Below are 9,615 nucleotides of genomic sequence, written 5' to 3'. Positions count from 1 at the left end.
TGCAGCCTCAGCCTCCTGGGATCAAGCAATCCTCTCACCTCAGCCTCTCAAGTAGCTGGGACTACAGGCACGTGCCACCATGTCCAGCTGAGTTTTATATTTTTTGTAGACACAGGGTCTCAGTATGTTGCCCAGGCTGGTCTCGATCTCATGGATTCAAGTGATCCTCCCTCCTTGGCTTCCCAAAGTGCTGGAATTATGGGCATGAGCCACCACATTTGGGTCTGTTCTTCTTCTTCTTCTTTTTTTTTTTGATGGAGTTTCACTCTTGTTGCCCAGGCTGGGGTGCAGCGGCGTGATCTCAGTTTACCGCAACCTCCACCTCACGGGTTCAAGTGATTCTCCTGCCTCAGCCTCCTGAGTAGCTGGGATTACAGGCATGCCCAACCACGCCCAGCTAATTTTGTATTTTTAGTAGAGATGGGGGTTTCTCCATGTTGGTCAGGCTGGTCTCGAACTCCCAACCTCAGGTGATCCACCCACCTTGGCTTCCCAAAGTGCTGGGATTACAGGCTTGAGCCACCACGCCCAGCCTCCCGTCCTTCTTGAGAAGGCTTTCCTGGTATTCAAAGGGAACTGAGGGTTGTGATCTAAGTCTTTGGTCACTGCAGTCATATCTGCATTAGAGGCACCTCAAGCCCAGTAACACCATGACTCTGGCAGACTCATAGAGGCACCACCTTGGTGGTCTCCAGAAAGATCTGGGAGAATTCCCCGCATGACCAGGTGGAGCCTCTTGTTCTTTTCCTTCACTTTCCCCCAAACAAACGGAGTCTCTCTCTCCATGCTGAGCTGTCTGGAGTTGGGGGAGGGTGACACAAGCACTCCCATGGCCACCAGCACTGGCACTGTAGCAGGATGAGCTGCAGACAAAACCCATCAGACACTGGATTAAAGAAGGAAGAGGCTTTACTTGGCCCGAAGCATTGGCAGACTTGCGTCTCAAGAACTCAGCTCCTCGAAGAAAGAGTTCCCGGCCTTTTAAGGGCTTACAACTTGAAGGGTCCACATGACAGGGTCGTGATTGATGAATGCCTGTAGATAGCACATGTGGTTGGAGTGGGGGGTTAATCTTTTTTTTTTTTTTTGAGATGGAGTCTCGCTCTGTCGCCCAGGCTGGAGTGCAGTGGCTGGATCTCAACTCACTGCAGGCTCCGCCTCCCGGGTTCACGCCATTCTCCTGCCTCAGCCTCCCAAGTAGCTGGGACTACAGGCGCCCGCCACCTCACCCAGCTAGCTTTTTGTATTTTTTAGTAGAGACGGGGTTTCACCGTGTTAGCCAGGATGGTCTCGATCTCCTGACCTCGTGATCCTCCTGTCTCGGCCTCCCAAAGTGCTGGGATTACAGGCTTGAGCCACCGCGCCCGGCCTGGGTTAATCTTTTAACCGCAGGCCTGGTCATCAGTGGCGCCGGCTGGTCTTGCCACTGACTTCATTCCTGTTGTTTTTCAGCTTTTACTTCCTCCTTCTCTTCAGAGACAGGAGACAGTAAGAGAAATGGCCTCTCTCCTCAGGACCATGCTGGGTCAGACCTGAAGCCAGCCCGGCACTGGGTCTCCGCTATAGCCTGCGGCAACTGTGGCTTCACTCCCACTGAGGTTTGTTTAAGGCCCAGGTGCTCTTTGGTGAGCAGGAGGTGAGTGCAGCCAGGCTTGTCTCTTTCCTTCCAGGGTGGTGGGTTCCCTCCTGGCCCAGGGTGCGTCTAGAAACCAGGGGGAATCTTGAAATGCTTTCCAGGAGCTGGGGCCTAGAATTGGGAAGTTTTGGAATCTACTTGGCACTTGATTTTCCTGTGGGTGAGCTGACACCCGAGTTACAAACAGAGTCTTTTTCACTCTTCCCTCCCCTTTCCTCAAGCATGGTCTCTCCCCATGGCCACTACCACCCCAGGCCCGTGGCAAGAACTTCTTCGCTACCACCGATGTTTCTTCAAGCCCCAGGGGCTCTTTAGTCAGCAGGCGGCAAATGCAGCCAGGCTTGTGTCTTTTTCTTCAGGGCAGCAGATTCCCTTCCAGCCCAGAGCAGGTGCGGATGGCATTTCCGCACCAGGAACTAAGGCCTGGCATCTGGGACTTTAGGAGTCTGGTTGGTGCTTTATTTACTATGGCTGAGCTGGTACCCCCATCGCAAGACAAAGTCCTCTTTACTCTTCTCCCCCTTTCCTCAAGGAGAAGGCACCTCTCTTTGTGGCCACCGTGGCTGAGATGTGCTGGGTTCCACTTAAAGCCAGGAAGGCTCTGAGTCTCACGCAAGGCCCGTGGCGAGTACTGCCTGGACTGCTGGTACTTATTTAAGGACCAAGGGCTATTTAGTCAGGAGGAGAAGAATGCTGCTGGGACGGGACCCTTTCCTTCCAGGTGGCAGATTTCCTTCTGGCCCGGCATGTGTCTAGAAATGTTGTCCAGGAGCTGGGGCCTAGAACAGGGGAGCTTCAGGACTCCACTGGATGAGTTATTTATCTGTGGCTGAGTTGGTACTAAGCGGAAAGACAAAGTCCTCTTTCTCCTCCTCTCTCCGCTCATCCAGTAGAAGGAAGAAGTCTCTCCCAGCGCTGCGAGCTGCACAGCCTGGGGGTGGGTGAGGGTTGACACAAGCACTCCCTGGGCTGCCCCCACTGCTGTCTCACTAGGTCATGTGTACCCCAAGTCCACTGGCTCCAGGGCGTTTCCAGGAATTGCAATCCCTGTGGCCTAGGCTGCCTTTCAAGTTTATGTAGGACTCCAGAGCCCTTTAGCTGGCAGTGTGTGGTTTGCTAGAACTCAGGCTCACACCACTGGGACTGAGGATTTGCCTTTGCGAGGGCTGGTGTAAATGCAGTGCCTGTGGGTGCTGCCCTGTGTTGCTTTCCACTGCGGCTGGGCAGCACCGACTACAACGCGAAGTGCTGTCGTCACTGTGCTCTGCCTCCGCCAGCACAGGGGCTCTTTCTCCGTGCCGTGGGGCTGCTGCCGTGGGATAGGGGATGGGTGATGTCAGCAGGTGATGTCAGCATTTCGAGACTGTCTTTCCTGTCCTCTCCAGCTCCTCTTTTCTTGAGATGATATGAAAACCAGATACCGCAACTGCTCATCTGATTTTTGGTTCTTACGAAGGCGCTTTCTCACCTTGAGAGTTTTCCGTTTTGTGGTCCTGGGCAGGGGTGGGCGGGGGTGGGGGATGATTGCTGGAGGGTTCTACGTGAGCATCTCGCTCCCCTTTCCTCTCACCACCTTTTCAACATTGTTCGGAAAGCCCTAGACAATGCGATAAGATTAGAAAAAGAAAGAAAAGGTATAATGATCAGAAATAGGTGTAATTGGGCCGGGCGCAGTGGCTCACGCCTATAATCCCAGCACTTTGGGAGGCCAAGGTGGGAGGATCACTTGAGATCAGAAGTTCGAAACCAGCCTGTCCAACATGGCGAAACCCCGTCTCTACTGAAATTACAAAAATCAGCCAGGTTTGGTGGTGGGCACCTGTAATCCCAGCTACTTGGGAGGCTGAGGCAGGAGAATTGCTTGAATCAGGAGGTAGAGGTTGCATTGAGCCAAGATTATGCCACTGCACTCCAGCCTGGGCGACAAAGGGAGACTCTGTCTCAATACATAAATACATACATACATACATACATACATACATACATAAATACATAAATAAAGTAAATGCAGCCACGAAAAAGAACGAGTTTGTGTCCTTTGCAGGGACATGGATGAAGCTGGAAGCTATCATCCTCAGCAAACTAACACAGGAACAGAAAACCATACACCGCCTGTTCTCACCCGTAAGCGGAAGTTGTACAATGAGAACACACGGACACAGGGAGGGGAACATCACACACCGGGGGCTGTCGGGGGGTGGGGGCTAAGGGGAGGGAGAGCATTAGGACAAATACCTAATGCATGCAGGGCTTAAAACCTCGATGACGAGTTGATGGATGCAGCAAACCACCCTGGCTCGTGTATACCTATGTAACAAACCTGCACGTTCTGCACATGTATCTCAGAACTTAAATTTTTTTTAAGACAGAAATAAGTACAATTATTTTTATTTGCAAAGTTTATGATTGCTTCTGTATAATATCCCAAGAAATTTACGAAAAATCTTCTAGAACTAATAAATGAATTTGTCAAGGCCACGGGATACAACATTGCTATATTAAAATGATTTGTATTCTTGGTTGGGAGCTGTGGCTCATGCCTGTAATCCCAGAACTTTGGGAGACAGAGGTGGGAAGATTGCCCGAGCTCACAAGTTCAAGACCAGCCTGAACAATGTGGCGAAACCGTCTCTCTATAAAAAAATAAAAATAAAATCATTTGTATTATGTAATGGCATCAAATAATTATTAAAAAATAATTTACAATAGTGCTAAAGAACATGGAATGCTTAGGAAAAAATGTAACAAAAGATGTTAAAATTTTTAATGCTGAAAACTACAAAATGTTGTTGAGAGAAATGAAAGATTTCCATTAATATACCACATTTCTGAATTGGCAAAAATATATCTGATTTGTGAATTGGAAGATTCAGTATGATTGTCTTAATCTGTTTGGGTGGCTACAGCAATATACATTAGGTGGCTTAAACAGCAAACATTTATCTCTCATGTTCCGGAGGCTGGTAAGTATAAGATTGAGGCAGCAGAAGATTTGGTATCTGGTGAGGGCTGGCTTCCCGGTTCACGGACAGCTGTCTTCTTACTGTGTCCTCGCGTAGCAGAAGCAGTGAGGGAGCTCTCTAGGGTCTCTGTTGTAAGGGCACGAATCCCATCTATGTGGGCTCTATCCTCATGATCTTATCATCTCCCAAAGTCCCCTCGTCCAAATACCGCCACATTGGGTATCAGGTTTCAACACGTAAATTTGGGAGGCAGGCAAAGACATTCAATCCATAGCAATTGTTAAGATGTCAAATTTTCCCACATTGATCTATAGCGTTAACACAACCCCCCAAGAAATTCAAGGCTTTTTTACATAAATTGACAATGTGATATTAAAATTTATATGGAAGGCCGGGCGCGGTGGCTCAAGCCTGTAATCCCAGCACTTTGGGAGGCCGAGACGGGCAGATCACGAGGTCAGGAGATCGAGACCATCCTGGCTAACACGGTGAAACCCAGTCTCTGCTAAAAAATGCAAAAAAACTAGCCAGGCGAGGTGGCGGGCGCCTGTAGTCCCAGCTACTTGGGAGGCTGAGGCAGGAGAATGGCATAAACCCGGGAGGCGGAGCTTGCAGTGAGCCGAGATCCGGCCACTGCACTCCAGCCTGGGTGACAGAGCGAGACTCCGTCCCAAAAAAAAAAAAAAAAAAAAAAAAAAAAAAAAAAAAAAAAAAAATTATATGGAAATATGGAGGACCCAGAGAAGCTTTTTTTTTTTTTTTTTTTTTTTTTTTTTTTTTTTTTTTTTGAGATGGAGTCTTGCTGTGTCACCCACACTAGAGTGCAGTGGTGTGATCTCAGCTCACTGCAAGCTCTGCCTCTTGAGTTCAAGGGATTCTCCCACCTCAGCCTCCCCAGTAGCTGGGATTACAGGTGCCTGCAACCACACCTGGCTATTTTTTTTATTTTTAATAGAAACAGGGTTTTATCATGTTGACCAGACTGGTCTTGAACTCCTGACATCAGGTGATCCACCCACCTCAGCCTCCCAAAGTGCTGGGATTACAGGCATGAGCCACTGCGCTCGGTTGCAATTTTTTATTATTTGTTTATTTGTTTATTTTTGAGGTGGAGTCTTTCTCTGTTGCCCAGACTGGAGTGCAATGACACAATCTTGGCTCACGGGAACCTCTGCCTCCCAGGTTCAAGTGATTCTCCTGCCTCAGCCTTCCGAGTAGCTGGAATTACAGGCGTCTGACACCACACTCAGGTAATTTTTGCGTTTAGTAGAGACGGGGTTTTCGCTATGTTGACCAGGCTGGCCTTGAACTCCTAACCTCAAGTGATCCGCCCGCCTCAACCTCTCAAAGTGTTGAGATTACAGGTGTGAGCCACCTCACCCAGCCAGAAGCAGTTTTTTTTTTTTTGTTTGTTTGTTTAGAAAAGAACAATTCTTTCTCAGACTTTTGGCAAAGATAAAGTGTAGTCTATATTACCAGCTTAGTATTTGATATGTCCTCTATTCGAGGACAATATATTAAATGGGTGTCTAGAGCAAGCAAATAGAATAGGTGCTTATTCTGTCCATTCCACTCATTAATCTGGTATTGCAGTATCTGGTGCCTGGAGAAGGAGATGGAGAAGTAGGTGTAGAAGAAAGAGAAGGAAGGACAGAAGGACAAGAAGAAGAACAAAGCTAAAGGTATTACCCTACCTGATTTCAAAGCTTATAAACTCGCAGGAACCAAGACAGTTTGGTTCAGGTAAAAAAAATAGATACATAGGCTGGGTACGGTGGCTCACGCCTGTAATGCCAGCACTTTCAGAGGCCGAGGCAGGTAAATCAACTGAGGTCAGGAGTTCAAGACCAGCCTGACCAACATGGTAAAACCAAAATACAAAACAAAATACAAAAATTAGCCGGGCGTGGTGGCTCGCACCTGTAGTCCCAGCTACTTGCAAGGCTGAGACAGGAGAATCACAGAGCAAGGCTCTGTCTCAAAAAAAAAAAAAAAAAAAAAAGTTAGACTTCATCAAAATGAAAAACTTGCTTTTCAAAGGTACTATTTAAAAAATGAAAAGGCAAACCACAGATGGGAAGAAAATATTTGCAAATTATATATCTAATAATGTATATCCAGAATAGATAAAGATCTCTTATAACTCAACAATGAGACAAGCAAAATTTTTAACAAGGGCAAAATATTTGAATAAAGACTTAACAAAAGATGCACAAATGAGCACTAAGCAGGTGGAAGATGTTCAACGCCATGAGTGGTCACAGGGAATTGCAAGTGAAGGCACAGTGAGATGCCGGTACGTGCTCATTAAAAGGGCCTAAATTTAAGAGACAGACTATACTCAGTATTAGGGAGGATGTTGAGCAACTGGAATTTTACATGCTGCTGGTGGGAATATAAACTGTCGCTACTACTTTGGAATACAATTTGGTAGTTTCCTTAAAAGTTAAATAAATACCCAACATGTGACCAGCCGTTCTATCTGTAGGGTTATCCATGAGAAATGAAAGCTTGAATCCACACAAACGCCTGTGCTCAGAAGTTCATGGAAGCTTTATTTGTAATAGCTCAAAAGTGGGAACAATGAACTAATTCAGAAACAGAAAGTCATGAGGCGGGCAGATCACTTAAGGTCAGGAGTTCAAGACCAGCCTGGCCTACATGGCAAAACCCCATCCCTACGAAAAATAAAAAAATTATCCGGGTGTGGTGGTGTGCACCTGTAATCTCAGCTACTCAGGAAGCTGAGGCGAGAGGATCGCTTGAATCTGGGAGGTTGCAGTGAACTGAGGTTGTACCACTGCACTCCAGCCTGGGTGACAGAGTGAGACTCAGTCAAAGAAAAGAAGAAAGAGAGAAGGAGAGAAGAGGAAGAAGAAAGATGAAAGGAGGAAGAGGAAGAGGAAGAGGAGGAGGAGGAGGAAGAGAGGAAGGGAAGCAGGGAGGAAGGGAGGGAGTCCAGCACTGCATGCTCTCACTTACAAGTGGGAGCTAAACAGTGGGTATGTATGGTCATACAGATGGAATAACAGACTCTGGAGACTCCAAAAGATGAGAGGGTGGGAGGCAGGTGAGGGCTGGAAAACCACCTTTTGGGTAAAATGTTCATTATTCAGGTGATGGGAACACTACAGCCCAGGCGTCACCACTCTGCAATGTGTGCACGTAAGAAGCCTACACTTGAACCCTCTAAATATACGTATTTTTAAGAAGTGGAAACAACTCAGATAGCGATCAAAATGTATTGAATCTGCACGATAGACTACGACTCAGCTATGAAAAGGAACTCTTGCTTCCATTCATATACAATGCTTGAAAATGCAAATTAATTGATAGTGACAGAAAATCGCTGGTTGCCTGGCGACAGGTAGCAGCACTGGAGGATGTGAGCAGTGGTGAAAGGGAGAGACACCCAGGATGCACAAAGAAACTTTTACAGATGATGGACATGTGATAGTGGGGGTGCTGTCACAGTGTGCACCCCTCTCGAATCCATCAAGTTTTCTATTCTAAATTGTATAGTGTATTACACATCAATTATACCTCCATAAAACAGTAAAATTAAAAGTGTGCATATACACCATAGCATCTTGCTTTGTTCACTTAATTATAGATTTTGACTGATTCATAGCTATACAAATAAATCTATTCTTTAAAAATACAGGAGATTAGACATTACATGGATATGCCATATATTTTTAAAAATCATTCCTCTTTTAAAGAACATCTAAGTAGGTTGAACTATTTTGCTACTGCATGTTATATTTAACAGAGTACCTCTGATTTGTGTGTATGTGTGTGTTTCTATCTATTTATTTATCTATCTTTGTGTACAAGTAGAGGGTTTTTCCATAGGACAAATACCTAGAAATAGAGTTTCCTGACTAAATGGCTTATGCATGTAAAATTTTGTTAGGTCACTTTTAGGTTGGCCTCCCAAGATGCTGGACCAACTTGTGCTCCCATCAGCAGTGTACGAATACATTTCCATTTCTTCCCCCGGCTCGTCAATGAATTGTGTCACCAAACAGAACAGAAGCTTGGTTTTCATTCGTGCTCCTCCCGGAGCTGGCAGGGGTTCTCGTCCACTCTGTCAAGTGGGGTCTTTGATGACTGAACTTCCCACATTTTGTGACAGCAGCATCTAGAACATGCAGCACTCTCCATCATCGCGTGAGAAAAAGAGACTGGAGAATCAGCCAGAGCTCTCTTTCCCTCAGCTAAATAAGTGACATGTGTCCTGTCTCACGGTTCATTGGCCAGAACTAGTCCTGTGGGCCTAACTGCAAGGGAGCTGGAAAACGTGGAGTAGCAGATGGAATATTTGATATTTAAATGCCACTGCTTTAATACAGTGGTTAAGAGTAAAGTACTTGAAGTTATAAGGAGGTTTGTTCAAAAAATAATGACTTTGCAGACAGGCGTGGTGTCTCACGCCTGTAATCCCAGCACTTTGGGAGGCTGAGACAGGCAGATCAGTTGAGGCCAGGAGTTCACGACCAGCCTGGCCAACATGTTGAAACCCTGTCTTTACTATAAAAACCAAAAAAAATTAACCGGGTGTGGTGGCACATGCCTATAGTCCCAGCTACTCGGGAGGCTGAGTCAGGAGAATCGTTTGAACCTGGGAGGCAGAGGTTGCAGTGAGCTGAGATCGCGCCACTGCACTCCAGCCTGAGTGACAGAGTGAAAAAAAAGGACTTTGCCATCATCTCCTTGTGTGTCCTTGGGCAACTTACTTGGGTTCTCATGGTTTCTTCTTTCTTTTTTTGAGACAGGATCTCGCTCTGTCACCCAGGAGGAGTGCAGTGGCGTGATCACAACTCACTGCAGCCTCGACCTCCCAGGCTCAAGCAATCCTCCTACCTTAAGTCTCCTGAGAGCCAGGACTACAGGAATGCACCTCCACACCTGGCTAATTTTCTTTTTTATAGAGACGTGGTCTCACTATCTCTCCCAGGCTAACTGGTCTCGAACTTCTGAACTCAAGATATCCTCTGCCTCGGCCTCCCAAAG

At 46.7% G+C, this 9,615-nt stretch overlaps 1 non-coding gene across 1 annotated transcript; it reads left to right on the top strand.

Moving 5' to 3' along the window:
- Positions 1-6,029: 6,029 nt before the first annotated feature.
- LOC115892291 lies at positions 6,030-6,216 on the top strand. Its single transcript, XR_004052187.1, has one exon. It is a non-coding gene; the product is annotated as a U2 spliceosomal RNA (small nuclear RNA).
- The last annotated feature ends 3,399 nt before the right edge of the window (positions 6,217-9,615 follow it).

The sequence above is a fragment of the Rhinopithecus roxellana genome, chromosome 1, assembly GCF_007565055.1.
Source record: "Rhinopithecus roxellana isolate Shanxi Qingling chromosome 1, ASM756505v1, whole genome shotgun sequence".
Lineage (NCBI taxonomy): Eukaryota > Metazoa > Chordata > Mammalia > Primates > Cercopithecidae > Rhinopithecus > Rhinopithecus roxellana.
The sequence above is the reverse complement of the archived record's forward strand: the minus strand, read 5'-3'. Positions and strand labels throughout refer to the sequence as shown.